We start from the raw sequence: 17,220 nt of genomic DNA on the forward strand, positions 1-17,220 counted from the left end.
TTGCTGCAGGTCTCAGAAAATATAAAGGTGGATAAATCTCCACGACATCGTGGGAAGTTAAGGAGAAAACTGTAGGGCCTCTTACAGAAATATCTGTATCATCTATTATTATGAGCGAGGTGCCAGAAGACTGGAAAGTGGCTAATGCTAAGCCTTTGTTAAGAAAGAATATAAGAAGCAGCCTGGGAACTATAGATCTGTGAGTCCTACTTCAGTCATGGGTAAGTTGTTGTGAAGTGATTCTGAAAGATAGGATTTATGTGCATTTAGAGAGGCAAGGAATGATTAGGGATGGTTAACATGGTTTTGTGTGAGGGAAATCATGTCAACCATAAACTTGATTGAGTTTTTAAAGGAAGTAACCAAGAAGATTGTTGAGGGCAGAGCAGTAGGTATTGTTTACTGGGACATTAGTAAAGCCTTTGACAAGGTTATGAATGGTAGACTAATTAGTAAAGTTACATCAGATGGGATTCAGGCTGAGCTTGCCCAATTGAATACAAAATTGGCTTAACGGCAGGAGACAATTCGATTGGAGGCCTGTGACCAAAAGTGTTCCACATGTTACTGATGCTGGGTTCATCTTTGTTTGTCATTTACATAAATGATTTAGATGAGAATATGAAGGCATGGTTAGTAATTTAAAAGATGACACCAAAATTGATGGGATAGTGGATAGTGAAGAAGGTTATCTAAGATTACAACGAAATTTTGACCACTTGGGTCAATGGGCTGAAGAATGGTTGATGGAGTTTAATTTGGATAAATATGAGGTACTATTTTTTGGTAAAACAAACAAGGGCAGGACTCATATAATTAAAAATAGGGTGGTGTTGTAGAACAGAGAGTCCTAGGGGTTCAGGTACATAATTCTTTGAAGTTTGCATCACATATAGATAGGCTTTTAGCATGTTTGCCTTCATTGCTCATACCTCTGAGTACACGAGTTGGAACATTATATTGAGGTTGTACAAGACATTGGTGAGTCACAGAGTCAGACAGTCCTACAGTACAAGACAGGCCCTTTGGTCCAACTGGTCCCATGCCGACCAAAATATCCATCCAGGCTAACCCCATATCCCTGCACTTGGCCTATATCCTTCTAAATCTTCTCTATCCATGCATTTGTCCAGATATCTTTTAAATGTGGTTAACGTACCCGCCTCAACCACTTCCGCTGGCAACTCATTCCATATGCATACCACCCTCTGTGTATAATACTGTCCCTTGACAATTGCTATAGAATCTGCTTCTACTACATTCTCTGGCAGTGCATTCCAGGCACCTAACACACTCTGAAAAATGTGTTGCTAGAAAAGTGCAGCAGGTCAGGCAGCATCCAAGGAGCAGGAGAATCGACATTTTGGGAATAAGCCCTTCTTCAGGCTTATGCCCGAAACGTCGATTCTCCTGCTCCTTGGATGCTGCCTGACCTGCTGCGCTTTTCCAGCAACACATTTTTCAGCTCTGATCTCCAGCATCTGCAGTCCTCACTTTCACCTAACACACTCTGTGTAAAAACTTGCCTCTTACATCTCCTTGAAACTTTCCCCTTTTTACCATAAAACTATTTCCTCGATCACTGAGATTTCTACTCTGAGAAAAATAGTACCCAACTATCTATTCTATCTATGCCTCTCCTAATTTTGTAAACCTCAATCAAGTCGCTCCTCAGCCTCCCAAATTCAAATGAAAACAAACCAAGTCTGTCCAATCTACCCTCATAGCTAAGACTAAGACAAGAAAAGGCAACATCTTGGTAAACCTTTTCTGTACCCTCTCCAAAGCCTCCGCATCCTCCTGGTAGTGCGGCGACAAGAAATATATGCAATGTTCCAATTATGGCCTTACTAAAGTTCTATACAGCTGCAACATTTAGATAGTGTAGTCAAAACTGCAGAGGTGGCATTCAGGGGCTTACAATTCACCTTAGCAGTTCAATGGCAGGATGTTGAGTGTGGAACAGACACTATGTGGACCCTGCAGAGACAATTCATGAATTTATGTTGGAAGGTAACGAGTACAAGAGAGTTGCAGAGGTGAAAGGTCTTTACCAGGCTAGACATTCTCAGAATATCAGATAGGAAATGGATCACTGAGGGGTGACTCTCACCATTCCTTGAGGAGTGGTGGGTAAGTGTTTGTTTTTGTGCCCTCATGATACTTAGAAGTTCAGCCACTTACAATGGTACAATGTAAGATCCTAATGTTCTACAGGACTTTAGGGGGATTTGGGGCAGAGTCACAGAAATTTTATCATTAGCATCTCACAGACCTGGGCAGTGTTCTTCCTGTGTGTTTTCCCTAATCAAATTTCTTTTTAATGGAATGGTGGCTCAGAATATCATCAACTATCTGACTGCAGCACCATCTCTGTGACAATTCTCTTGCCATCGCCACTCCCAGACTGACAGCATCACAACCCCTTCTATGCTCAGTTTAGCACTGTTTGTCCACTGACTGGCTGGCTGTAATTCAATCATAAATTGCCCCCAAGTGCTGTGTATACTAAAACCTGTCTCTGAACCACATGCTGCCTCCATTTACCACGTGCCTAAAGCCTAATAAAGGGAATTTTGCTTCCTGGTACAGTGATGTCTCTGTCCCCTTGAAGCTGCTGAGTCTGCCAGCCAGTGTTAGACACAGCAACACTTCAGAGATTCGTGTTCCTGATAAGACAGTAATATTTCGGATGAATCTGTCTTTTTGTGAGCAATTTTCATGCTGCAGGAGCCATCATTCTGTGACAATGTAATCTGGAGGGCCACACTCAGTTCCAAGGGGTGCTATGTTTGACAGTTCCAAAACATGCAGTTACACGCAGTCTAACTAGAGATAGGGGAGGAAATGGTTACAAAATTTTCAATACGTCACTGAGGAAAGTTCAAGGGTGACTGACGTGGAGATCAAAGGTCACAAGTGATTGGAAAAGTCAGCATGCACATGACAGACATAAATAGACTCCACATTAGGTCTTGCTACTTTTAACTGAGAAGGCAACTAAACTACATGGGTTCTGCACAGGGGACTCAGTGAGAAGTCAAGAGCGTTGTGCTGATTGAAATCAGGCAGAAGTTCTTGGAGTTACTAGGTAGTTAAGTTTTGGAGTCAGGGATCCAGAAAAGCCAAGGGAGCAGTGGGGTTTCTGATAAAGCTGTCTGACACTAATAGTTTGGTACAGCTGAGAGTGGGGTGATGGGGATGGGGGAGTGGGGAAGGTCGTTATGAAAAGCCCACAAGTTGTATTTGCTTGATGTAACTGAGCAAGATTAGATGCTCAGGAAAATATCCAAGAATAGTTTCAGCTCAGTGAAGCTAGTTGTAAGCAAAAAGCTAGATGGTCAGAGAATAAGTAATTTTCAGATTCCAGGGCAGTGTAGATCGAGAAAAAGATGTTCATTGACCAGAATGGCACTATCTTCTCTCTGCAAGGTCTAGCATGATTTCCTGCTCATCATCCCTAACTAGTTTCATTAACTACCTACCCTGTCCCTGTGGCACCCCCTCGTCGATGCAAGCCCAATTCAAACACTCATAAATGGGATTGCTCATCACTGCTAATATCTTGAAATAGACCATCATCTCTGGTGTTATCACCATCTTTAAAAGGTCATTGCATACACAGAAACATGCAGGCAATCCAGAGTCACCGTGCAAGGTTTGGGACATTTGTGCTGGACTTGGCAGAGACGAAAATATCAGGGTTCTACTTTGTGGGATAGGAGATCTTGCAGACATTACAGTCCTATAAACCTGCGCTGAGACAGCCACTCAGACCAGTGCAGCCATTTGGAGGAAGATCCAGCAATGCAGGAAGAAGGTCAAAGATCTTATCTGATCTGCTAGTGTAAGTGCCACCATCTTTTCTGTGCTACTTCATACTCAATCTGTCTCACTCTGCTACTGCATCCATCTCCCACAAAGGTTCATGCTCTACCATCTCACTATTGCATACAACGTCTTCTCCTTTACTCTCACCCATCCAACTTCTCACATCACTAACCCTGTATGGCCTCCACACTTATTCACTCAATCAGGACAAATCACCACGTTTAACCAACCTGTACCACTATCAACTGTGTCACCCACTTCCATTTAAATCATTTGCTCCCTTTCTCTCAGCCCAGAAGAATAGGGCATAATAGGGCAGAAAGTGGGTCATGGGGTACCTGAAACTTGGATTCTCAACCCTACTAGCTGAGAGAGTTGACCCTGATCACACAAGAGACTGCCTGACCATGCCCAAGGCCTTATACTGATAATGGCAATTGCATTCACTTACTGAGCCAGGACCCCCTGACTGAAGGGTGTCTCCCTTGATGTGAATTTGAAACTTGGTCATTTCATTGAAATGCGTGCAGTGTGTCTGCCATATCTGAGCCAGCACAAGGTGAAAGTATAACGCTGACATAGCATGGTGAGGTGCAGCAACATGTCTATCCTCTTGACTGGTGACAGCTGATGACCAGATAAGCTGCCTGACTTTGTCTGGGCTAACAAGGCAAGGCAAGGATGAGCTGCTTTCACCACCAAATAGATCAAAATGACCAGCTCCTAGCAGAGCAAGAGAGTACCCTATGATGTAGCCTGGTCTAATCTGTGAGTTGGTGCCTGTCCAGACACGCAGAGTGTCCTTGCAGCAACCTTGTAACGAGAGGTGCTGGTGCATTCCAAAGTGCAGCATTAAAGTGCAAAACTGTACTAGAATGATACAATGGTGTGCAGTGGAGTGGCATGTGTTGAGTGCCAGGAACCACAGACTTGTGACCAAAGACTATGGAGTATGCCCTGAGACATTAGTGCTGGGTGCTCAAGATGGAAGTCCAGAGGAGCAAGCAGTGAACTGGAGTTCTGGAGTTGCAAAGGACCCACTTTGACATTTGTGCCAGAAATGTTTGGCATCTAGTTTCAGTAGTTGGTAGAATATGAACCTAGATATTAGTGAGTGAGATTTGGTATAAGTGAGGCTGATAATGAACAATAATCACTGTTAATTGGCATTTCACTGGTCTTTCATGAGACTTTGGTTTTGACACCCAGAACTGTATTGGAAAATGTGACTTAGTACTTTTTACACTTGGTACTCGCTTGCCCTCTTATGCAATTCTTCCAGATTTCTTACCACAACACACATTATTCCAGAACTTAAAACATTCTGCTCAATGGGACAACACTCCTGAATATGTAATCCACTACATTTTAACATCTAATTTTGAGCAGCAGAGTAGAGCCAAAGGAAAATGGATTTGTAAGCCAGAACTGGATGATTCTCTGTCTCCCTCCCATGTCTCTTTTAACCTCAAAGTCAATGCATGCCGGAAATGCAAATCAACACTCATTTACCAAGGACTCAAGGATATTTGCAAACATTGCCACTGTTAAGAAACAAGGCAACAGCTAAACAATTAAGATTCAGGTCATTCTCCCAACTCAAGGACTCTAAGCATTTAAACTTTAATTGCCTTTTTCTTCTTGTCTGTAATAGACCATCATCACAATTCTGTTCCTATTTAAACGTATTACTGGGGTTACAAGGTAGTAAAAAGGTTTATTTTTAAAAAAAATGTTTCCCACTCAAGAAAACCTAATCGTGTGGCTCTTTCACTTTTACCCAGAAATGAAAGTCAAATATTATTGTTGTGACCAACTGAGAGGGAGTCAATAAGAGGGAAGCCAATTTCCCCCTCCCTACTTAGTTGTATCAGAATGGAAACCAGAGGCTTGACCAACTACCTTTTGCTCCTGCTCTTTGGTCGGGTGGTTAGGGTTTGACGATGGAGGAGGCCCAGGATTTACAAGTTCTTGGCAGAGTGGGAGGGGGAGTTGAAGTGGTCAGCCACAGGAAAGTAGGGTTATTTAGTGCGTGTCCCCCAGAGATGTTGTCTGAAACATTCTGGGAGTTGGCGTCCTGTCTCCCCAATGTAGAGGAGACCACATCAAGAGCAATAGGTAAGCTGTTTGGATGTGCAGGAAAATCTCTGCCAGATGTGGAAGGATCCTTTGGGGCCTTGGACGAAGGTGATGGGGGAGATATGGGTGCCTGTTTTACACCTCTTGCATGGCAAGGGAAGGTGACAGGCGTGGAGGGTGAGTTGGTGGGGTCATAGACCTAACAAGGGAGTTGTGGAGGGAATGGTCTCTGCAGAATGCTGAAAGGGGTGTGGAGGGAAATGGTGGTGGGGTCTAACTGTAGGTGGTGGAAATGGCGGAGGATGATGCAATGTATCCAGAGATTGTTGGGATGGAAGGTGAGGACCGGAGGGTTCTATCCTTGTTGCGGTTGGAGAGGTGGGGTTCAAGGGCAGAGGTGCTGGAAGTAGAGATGCGCTGAAGGGCATCGTTGGTTATGTGGGAGGGGAAATTATGGTCCTTGAAATAGTAGGCTATCTGGAATGTCCTGGAGTGGAATTGCTACTCCTCGGAAGACATATGGTGGAGACGGACGAATTGGGAGTAAGGGATAATGTTTTTACAGGAGATGGGGTGGGAGGAGGTGCAGTCCAGGTAGCTGTGGGAGTGGGTGGTTTGAAGTAGAAGTCCATGTTGACTCGGTCACCGGAGATGGAGACAGACGGGTCCAGGAAGGGGACGGAGGTGCCCGAGATGGTCCAGGTGAACTTGAGGTCAGGGTGGAATGTTGGAAGGTATTCATGAATTTGATGAACTTTTCAACCTCCTCGTGGGAGCATGAGGTGGCACTGATACAGTCATCAATGTAGTGGAGGAAAAGGTGAAGAATGGTGCTAGTGTAACAGCGGAAAATAGATGGTTCCACATATCCATGAAGAGGCAGGCATAGCTGGGGTCCCTGCGGGCGCCCATGGTTACCCCTTTGGTTTGAGGATTCTAAGGAGAAGTTGTTGAGGGTGAGGACCAGTACGGCCAGTCGAATGAGTGTGTTGGTGGAGGGGGACTGGTTAGGTCAGCGGGAGAGAAAGAAACGGAAGGTTTGGAGGCCTTTGCCGTGGTGGATGGACATGTACAGGGACTGGATGTCCATGGTGAAGATGAGGCATTAGGGCCTGGGGAAATGAAAGTTATAAAGGAGATGGAGGGCGTGGGTGGTGTCCCAAATGTATGTGGGAGTTCCTGGACCAAGAGAAACTGTGTCAAGATATGAGAAGATAAATTCGGTAAGAGGTATTATCTCGCAGGACAATGCACTCTGTTGCTGTCTGCAATATAGATGGTTGGACTGATGGCTCGGTGAGTCACCATGCACACTGCAAAGCATTTTAAAATGTTTTGTTTCACCTGAGAGATGCTGAGAATCAGTGCCAATCATAATATGCCTGAGGCACCAAGACATCAGAAAGTTATTTTAAAGGCAGTTAATAGGCTTTCTAAGGCCCAAATACGACTATTCAGTCTGTGCCATAGAGTTACAGAATCATATGGCATGGAAACAGACCCTTCAGTCCAACTCGTCAGTGCCAACCATGTTTCCCAAACTAAATTAATCCCATTTGCCTGCACTTGATTCATATCCTTCTAAAGCTTTCCAATTCATGTACCTATCCAAATGTCACTTAAATGTTGTAACTGTACTTGCTACCCTTCCTCTGGCAGTTAATTCCACATACAAACCACCCTCTGTATGAAAACATTGCCCCTCAGGTCCCTTTTAAGTCTTTCTGCTTTTACCTTAAAATAATGCCCTCTCGCTTTGAACTCCCTCACCCTGGGGAAAAGATCTTTGCTATTCACCTGATCTATGCCCCTCATAATTTTATAAACTTCAATAAGGGTAGTTGATAACCTCTTACATTCCAGAGAAAAAGGTCCCAGCCTATGCAGCTTCTTCTTATGGTATGCTTGTCATCCACAAGCATACCAACCATGCTTCCTACATTCTCAGCCAAATCATTTATATAAATGACAAACAACAATGGACCTAGCACTGATGTCTGTGGAACACCACTGGTCACAGGCCTCCAGTCAGTAAAACGGCGGAAACCACCACCTGCTGTCTCAAATTGTCAATCCAAATTTGCATCCAATCGGCAAGGTCTCCCTGAATGTCATGTGATCTAACTTTACCCACCAGTTTATCATATGGAACCTTGTCAAAGGCCTTAGTAAAGTCGATGTAGTCAATGACTACCGCTTTGCCTCATATATTTTCTTGGTCACGACCTCAAAAAACTTCAATCAAGTTTGTGAGGCATGATTTCCCATGCACTACGCCATGATGGCTTTCCCTAATCAGTTCTTGCCTCTCCATATGCATGTAAATCCTGTTTCTCAGAATCTCCTCCCACAACTTACCCACCACTGATGTCAGACTCACTGGTCTATATTTCCCTGGCTTCTCTTTGCAGCCTTTCTTAAATAAAGGCACAACATTAGACCCCCTCCAGTGTAATAATAACATTTGATGCCAATAAATGTTTGCCTAGCCTGCAAAGGTCCCATCCTGTTAACGATTAAAAAAAAACACTGAAATGTAGAATCCCAGAGCCTATGTTCAGCAGTAGTGGTTGTAAGAAGTGATGGTAAATGATGCTATTTCTCTTCAGCATAGTATTAGGGCTGCTTCTTTAACGCCCCAGAGAATGTCTGCATATAGAAGCTTCAGAAATCAAATTGGCACCCCTTTGCAGTCATAAAAGAAAGGCACCAGAGAGGATTCCTTTGAGGTAGCAACTTCACAGAGATGACTTAACTTAGGCTTTTAAGATTCCAGAGAGATCATTTACTTATGAAGAGAGTAAATTAGAAAGAAATATGGTGAAATGGGACAAAGGGGAATCTAGGAGTAAGAAGTAGTTAGGTAGGGAACATTTTTTATCAAGAACATTCTGTAAAAGCCTTGCTTGACCTCCATATAGAGTTTGAAGTTCATTTCCATGTATGCTTGCTTATGTTCAGGCTTTGATAAAATCATAGCAAAGTTACAATATCTTCTTATGTCAGGAATAAATTGGAATCTTTGACAATAAAGTTGTGAGGCTGTGGAGGAGAACAGCAGTTTATTTAATTGTGTTCCAACTTCTATTCTTTGGAAACACTTTGCCACTCGTGTCCTTAGTTATCTACAAATCTCCTTGTCCATTTGTCCTCCTCAAGTTGTTGGGAAGAAGACCTTTCTACCCTCTTTTCTTCGCCATTGCTTTCAGCTTTGGAAAACTTTCGTCAATGCAATAATTTCCAATATACATCTAAGTAACTGATTGGAGTCACTCCTTGTAATTGTATGGTCTCATTTTGTATAATATTGTGCTGTATATGTGAAAGCCTCATTAAAATCATAAACCATGACTGAAGGGGAATAGCCCTGATTACTAATACATGGTTGCACACTAGTTGAAAATTAATGGCACAAATGACTTTACTGTCTATGACGTTGAATAAGTTTGCATATGGAGTTTATGTATTCCAGTGGATTCCCTCCCATGGTCAGTCTTTCAACTTAGATCATTTACATTGATTTTGCCTGACCTGTACCAGGTCTGGAATTGAAACTGCACAAGTTCATTAGCCCTTTGTGCCTTTGTTGCTCCCAGTTTGACGGACTTTCAATGCAGCTGCGTGAGCGGCTGGTGTTGAGTTTGAAGTGTTTATCGACAATCAGATGTCACTGAACCGCTGGGAAATAGTCCACCTCAGAGATAACAGTTCATGTTTAATTCTGCAGTAATACTGCATATTCTTCTCATTCAGTTTTGAGACTGACTTGCATTGGCGATGATCACTTCTTCCTGTGCATTACCTGTGACAGCATTACTCCGAGGCCAAAGAAACAAGTGTCAGTTTTCAACATGCAAGTGAATTGGAAACCTGTGAAACAAGGTCAGGAAACAGGTTTCTGTTTAAGGTACAAAAGGAATCCTCACATCCAAATAAAAATGTATAAATTACAAGTGATCATCCTCTCATAGCGACTGCTCTGGATTAGGGCATAAGCATGGCCATCAATTTATTTGATTTGTTTATTTGATTTGTTTATTGTTACGTGTATGTTGCTCCAAAAGTGTTTTATAGTGCTGCCCCTCTCTGGCGCTATCTTAAAAACAGAGAAATAAACCAAAACATGGAGTATAAAGGCAGAAAATTGAAGAAATAAGGAGAGTATTTAACTCCCTGTTAAGTGCTCCAGAATGAGCCATGAGTCCCCTTCGCCGTATCCTCACTGCTGGAATGGAAGTCACCGCTCTTTGGTGTTATCTCGCCTCCATCCACGCTGTCACCACTATGAGCCCTTGATGGACCTCACCAATGTAGATGCCACTCATGTTGCCAGGCTCCACACCGGCCCAAACTCGATTCCGCCGCGGCTGCCAAGTGTCCGCTTCAGGCCCAGCTCATTGATGCAGCCGCTGCTGATGCCACCGGGTCCGGTACTGGGCTAAAACTCGCCTCGGCCGTCGCTCCATGACAGGACTGAGAAGCCACCAGAAACCCAACCTCGCTTCTGACAGATGCCGCTATAAGTCAGCGCTGCTGAGCTTAACTTCAGTCCCACTATTGGACCCACTTGCTGCTGCCGACGCCAGCGCCATGACCAAGCTCTTCACGAAGAGGTAAGGAAGATAAAATAGATGAGAGAAAATTCGAGAGAAGAGAGAACTAAAGGTGAAATGAAAAGAAAAGCGGAAAGAGCGAGAAAAGCGGAAAGAGCGGACGAGCCTCAGGCTCAGAAGCCCTACTCCACCCACCATCTTACTGGAATTCTGAATAAGTATATCACCTTACTCTCATTTGAATATAACGGGGCATGAACAAAGATGATTTTTAACAAATTTGAGATGATACAATTCAACCTGACACAATTTGTAGTGAACTGTTCTGCTGATCCAAAAACTGTGGTGAACTCTTCTAGTTCATTACACTTTTATTTGAATTTATCCATATATCTCAAATCCACTATTTCTTTGAAAAATGGGCTATGTCCATCCTCTTCCTTTTATAGAAAGCATAACAATTTGCATTTTCTCACTACTTTGGAAATCTCAGAACAACCCAAAGCATTTTACAGCCAATGTAGCACTTTGGAACTGTAGTTACTGTTGTAAAGTAGGAAATGAAGCAACCAATTTGTGCATAACCACTCTCCACAAGCCATCATTGTGGCAATGATAATATGTGCATATTAGTCATGATATCAGGGACAATTCTCTGACTTTTCTTCAAAATGCTTCCAGGGAATTTATCATATTCACTTAGGGCAACACTTAGAATCTCAGTTTACCACTGTATCTGGAAGATCACACTCTGACAGTGCAGCCATGGTCCAATATTGCATTAGGGTATTTTGACAGATATATGTCAGATATTTGCTCAGATCTCTGGAGTGAGACTTGAGTCCATAATTGTTTGGGTCAGGAGCAAGACTACTACCCATTCAACCATGGTTAACAGTAAGAACAAATACAATTCTGGGATTTTTGTCCATTCAAATATACTTGTTTTAATTCTGTAGTCTACTTGTCACCTTATTTTACTTCACTGTTTAGCAATAGGTATTTACACAATTGTTTTTTGTATTTATAAAATGGCTCCTTTGAGTATGATCATGATCACCTCCCATAAGTAGTCATTCGTTTTTCTATTAGATATCCTTCAGTATTTTGTAAAGTGCTTCAAAGTATTATTTGGAAGGTACTATGCAAAAGGAAGTTGCTATACACTTTCTCTGTACCAATGTGCTTTGTACTCTGCATATAAGATTAATCTTGTTATTCCCTAGATGAAATGAGAGGCTTTTTTTTACATAACTTCCCTTTGTCTGCTAACTCAGTGGAAGTTCCCACTGATAATCTTCACCACAAATTCACCTTAGTGGTGTATTTAAAATGTAATTACTGATAGAGCTGCAGCATGTGAGGAAGTATTTTCTCATGTTAGTTACCTCCAGCAGTGACAATCTATTACAATTCCATCTCAGAGCTTTACTGGTGTCACATGTTCCCAATGTAACAAATCTTAAAACAATTACATTTGATATCATAGTGACACAAACATAATGGAGTTCACAATTAAAATTTGAGGACAGATAGCTTTTCCACTTTCAGCAGAGTAGGATGTTCCAACTGGAGCTCCTCCACTCCTTCTGTTTATTTCTCATTTCCCTCTCTTTTCATCCCTTTATTCTCTTTCTTTTTCTCTTTTCTTCACCCTTTTTGGTGTTTTCCCATTGTTGTTGTTCACCTCAGGTCGCAGTCTGGTTTCTCGGCATCTTATGGTAGGTCTCAGCCTGGTCTCCCAGCAGCTTGTGGTGGGTCTCAGCCTAGTCTCTCGGCAGCTCATGGTGGGTCTCAGCCTGATCTCTCGGCAGCTCCTGGTGGGTCTCAGCCTGGTCTCCTGGCAGTTTGTAGTGGGTCTCAGCCTGGTCTCTCGGCAGCTTGTGGTGGGTCTCAGCCTGGTCTCTCAGCAGCTCGTGGTGGGTCTCAGCCTGGTTTCTCAGCAGCTCGTGGTGGATCTCAGCCTGGTCTCTCAGCAGCTCGTGGTGGGTCTCAGCCTAGTCTCTCAGCAACTTGTGGTGGATCTCAGCCTGGTCTCTCGGCAGCTCGTGGTGGGTCTCAGCCTGGTCTCTCAGCAACTTGTGGTGGATCTCAGCCTGGTCTCTTGGCAGCTTGTGGTGGGTCTCAGCCTGGTCTCTCAGCAACTTGTGGTGGATCTCAGCCTGGTCTCTTGGCAGCTCATTGTGGATCTCAGCCTAGTCTCTCAGCAACTTGTGGTGGGTCTCAGCCTGGTCTCTCAGCAACTTGTGGTCGATCTCAGCCTGGTTTCTCAGCATCTTGTGGTGGGTCTCAGCCTGGTCTCTCAGCAGGTCTCAGTTTGGGTTCTTGTGGGCCAATCCCTTGGTGGCTCAATGACAGTGCCTGGGCTTGGTGCGCAAGTGGATCCTGCCCAACCATGTTCCCGAGGCACCAAGGGAGATTGGAGAGGCAGCAGTTTCAGCAGCAGCAATAGTATCTGCGGTCATGGCATCAGTAACTGATAGCTGAGGACTCCCAGTGAGTAAGATAAATAGAGGACTGATCAAAGACTGCTCAACTTTTAACTTAGAGTCACAAAGATATACAGCATGGAAACAGACCTTTTGGTTCAACTCGTCCATGCCAACCAGATATCCTAAATCAATCTAGTCCCATTTGCCAGCATTTGGCCCATACCCTCAAATCCCTTCCTATTCATATACCCATCCAGACGCCTTTTAAATGTTGTAATTGTTCCAGCCTCCACCACTTCCTCTGGCAGCTCATTCCATACACGCGCCACCCTCTGTGTGAAAAGGTTGCCCATTTAAGTCCCTTTTAAATCTTTCCCTTCTCACCCTAAACCTATGCCCTCACCCACCCAGGTAAAAGACCTTGTGTATTTATTCTAACCATGGCCCTCATGATTTAATAAACCTTTACAAGGTCACATCTCAGCTTATAACGCTCCAGAGAAAATAGCCCCAGCCTATTCAGCCTCTCCCTGTAGCTCAAATCCTCCAACCTTGACACCATTCTTGTAAATCTTTTCTGAACCCTTTCAAGTTTCACAACATCCTTCCCATAGCAGGGAGATCAGAATTGCACGCCGTTTTCCAAAAGCGACCTAATCAATGTCCTGTACAGCTGCTCTCTGATCAATAAAGGCAAGCATACCAAATACCTTCTTCACTATTTTGTCTACCTGCAACTCCACTATGCAGGAACTATGAACCTGCATTCCAACGTCTCTTTAAAAAACCGAAAGAAGTGCAGATGCTGTTAATCAGAAACAAAAAAGCTCAGCAAGTTTAGCATTACCTGTGAAAAGAGTTAATGTTATGAGTCCAGTGCCCATCAGGACTGATGGTAGCTAGGAAAATGTCAATTGTTATGCAGAAGTTAGGGTGGGGGGAGGGAAAAATGAGTAAACGATAGGTGGGGGGAGAGTGAGAGAAGAACAGTTGGACAGACAAAGGAGTGAATAACAATCTGGCTAGGAGGGTGAATAGCTGTTATTGGAGACAGTTAGTGACCAACAAAAGGTAGTGAATACTGGCAGACAATGTGATAACAAAGCCTGGTGTGTAAGTAGGGAGCTAGGACATGGGAGAATTCAGGTCCTAAATTATTGAACTTGACATTGAGTCCAGAGAGCTGCAGCTCCCCAAGCGGAAAATTGGGTGTTGTTCTTCCAGCTTGTGCTGAGCTTCACTGGAGCATTGCAGCAAGCCTGAGACAGAGATGTTGCCCAGGGAACAGGGTGATGTGCTAAACTGGCAGGCGACCAGAAGCTCAGGGTCTTTGTTGTGGACAGAAAGTAGGTATTCTGCGAAGCGGTCACCCAGTCTATGCTTCGTTTCCCTGATGTAGAGCAGCCCTCCAGGACTCACACCTCAAACCCCCTTACCCTAACTCACTGTTCATACTACCTCCAACCTTTCATTTTTCTTTCCTTGGCCTTCATGTCCTCTGTTATACCTCCGTCCTCTCCATTAAAATAAAACAAAGACTTGATGTTGCTGGAGTTCTGAAACAAAACAGAAATTATTGGCAAAATTCAGCAGGTCTGGCAGCATCTGCAGGAAGAAAGCAGAGTTAATGCTTTGAGTCCAGCCAGTTGTGATGAGGAGTCACTGGACTCTGCTTTCTTCCCACTGTTGCTGTCAGGCCTGTTGAGATTTGACAGCAATTTCTCTTTTTGGTACATCTCCTCCATGCTAGCTTCATGCCACCTCCATGGCCCTTCCATGACCATTCAGCCAGAATGCAATACGGATAGAATCAATAAAAACCATATAATAATCACGGCAAGTTTTGGAATGCTGAGTAAAACTAAATATTCTTTGAAAAAATGTTATTGATCCTACAACCTTATAAAACTGTCATTCAATTGGGGCAATTATACTATTAGAATCATAGAGATGTACAGCATGGAAACAGACCCTTCGGTCCAACCCTTCCATGCCGACCAGATATCCCAACCCAATCTAGTCTCACCTGCCAGCACCCGGCCCATATCCCTCCAAACCCTTCCTATTCATATACCCATCCAAATGCCTCTTAAATGCTGCAATTCTACCAGCCTCCACCACCCTCTTCATGAAAAAGTTGCCTCTTAGGTCCCTTTTATATCTTTAGCTCTGGACTCCCCAACCCCAGGGAAAAGACTTTGTCAATTTACCCTATCCATGCCCCTCATAATTTTGTATTAGTACCTGAAGTTTTAAACATGCACACTTCTTTAATCTGGTATTCTGTCCCAGCACGGCGTTTGGCTTCTGGTTTAGGAATAGGGTCTAGGAGTGTACTATGGATATTGACCTTCCACTGGTCAATGCCTATTATCTGCTAGTGCTTACTGACTGCTGATTTGGCTTACTACTACTGTTGCTAGCTGCTGAGTTCAGGACCTTAGTCCTTCAGACCTGCAAAAGAGGAGAGAAGAGAGAAGACTTTGGAAATCAATCTGTCTGCAGACAGGGACAAAAGTGTGATGAACTATGAAGTAAAAATTACAACTGCTGCACAGTTATTAAGAAAATCTCTCTGGCTGTTCCTGGGCTAGTTATTGCTGCTGTCTATTAAGCATGGGGCCTGGAGCCTTGAGATGAAGTAAATAAACACAGAGTCCTCTTAGCATCTTTCAGGGATAGGTTGGCCCTCTGGTTGCTGACATTCTGTGCTCCAATAACAACAAAAAAAAACTGAGTTCTTCACTGGTGCTTGGCCTCTGGATAGGTATGAAAGTTTACATACCTGTTTAGTGAGTAACACAACTGAGTTGGGAGTGGATGACTCAAGGAAAAACTGCAGTATCATGGTGCCTGGGTCAAAACAAAGGGAGATTGGTCGGCAGTTTAGGAAGATGGTAATAGTGGGTGACTTAATAGTTCAAGGGATAGACTCTCTAATTTGCAGCCGAGATCCAAATTCCTGTATGGCCTATTGCCTCCCTGGTGCAAGGTGTGAGTCATAATGAAATGGTTGGATAAACTTCTGGAAAAGGAGGGTGAACAACCATTGGTTGTGGTTTATGTGGGAACCAGCAACATCGGAAGAGACACCTTGGAAGACTTATAGGATCAGTTTCAGGAGTTAGGCAGTAGGACCAACAGGGTAGTAATCTTAGAAATACTACCCGTGCCACGACTTTACCATTTAGGTACAGGGGGATCAGGGAAGTAAATCTATGGCTTCAGGAATGGGGTAAAGGGAAAGGTTAAAATCTTTGGATTATTGGGATCACTTTGGGGAAAGGAGAAAGCTGTCCAGAAGAGATGGGCTACATCTGAGCACAAAAGGAACTAATCTCCTGGCTGAGAGAATAAATAGTGTAGTGGAGGTCGATTTCAACTTGCAAGGCAGAGAGGTGGATTGACTAACAGACCTAGTTTTTGAAGTACCTGACCTGGCAAAAGAGAGAAGACGGGGTACAGGGAAAAGGAAGTGAGAGAAGGCTTGAGTGATGACAGTGAACAAAAGAATGATTGTCTTCCAAGAAAGAGATGAGGGCAGGTTAAATTGTAAGTATGTAAATGCACAAAGTATAATGAACAAAACTGGGGAACTTGAAGCAGAAATTGTTGTTGGGGATATGATGTTGTAGCACTGACAGAAACATGCCTCAAGCCATACAGGGATGGATACATACCATCCTGAGTTATAAACTTTTAGTAGAAAAGCGTCGGTAAGAAGGGAGAGCATGTAGCACTCTTGTTCACATGCAGTTCCTGAATTAGAATTTAGATGGTTGGAGGTGAGAAACAGGAATGGGGCACTGAGCTTATTGGATATTTATTATATTCCTCCATATAGTGGGAGGAAGTAGAAAAGAGCATTTGTAGGCAGACTGTGGAAATTTGCATGACAAGTGGGGTTGTGATAGTTGGTGATTTCAATTATTCTCGTGTAGACTGCGACAATGTTATAAGGTAGAGCACGGAAGAGGAATGTGTGCAGGAGAACTTTCTGAAACAATGTATTTCCAGTACTACTAGGGAGGGAACTGTGGTGGATCTGGTCCTAGGAAATGAGGTAGGAGAGTGGAGAATGACAGAATGTTCAATATTAAATTGGAAAAGGATAAATATCAGTCAATGATTAAGATCCCAGATGAGAAAAGAGTACATTTTAGGGGTCTAAAAGTTGAACTGGGCCACATTGATTGGAAATGCTTTTCGGTAGATAAAACAGAGAATGAAAAATGGGAGAATGTCAAAGGAGAGATGAATAATGTTCAAGCTAGGTACATGCCCATGAGAAATAAATATAGGGTGCCCAAAGCTAGAGTACCTTG

This window comes from Chiloscyllium plagiosum, unplaced genomic scaffold, assembly GCF_037043375.1.
Source record: "Chiloscyllium plagiosum isolate Xiang-an unplaced genomic scaffold, Cpla_swu_hap1 HiC_scaffold_7, whole genome shotgun sequence".
In the NCBI taxonomy this organism is placed as follows: Eukaryota; Metazoa; Chordata; class Chondrichthyes; order Orectolobiformes; family Hemiscylliidae; genus Chiloscyllium; species Chiloscyllium plagiosum.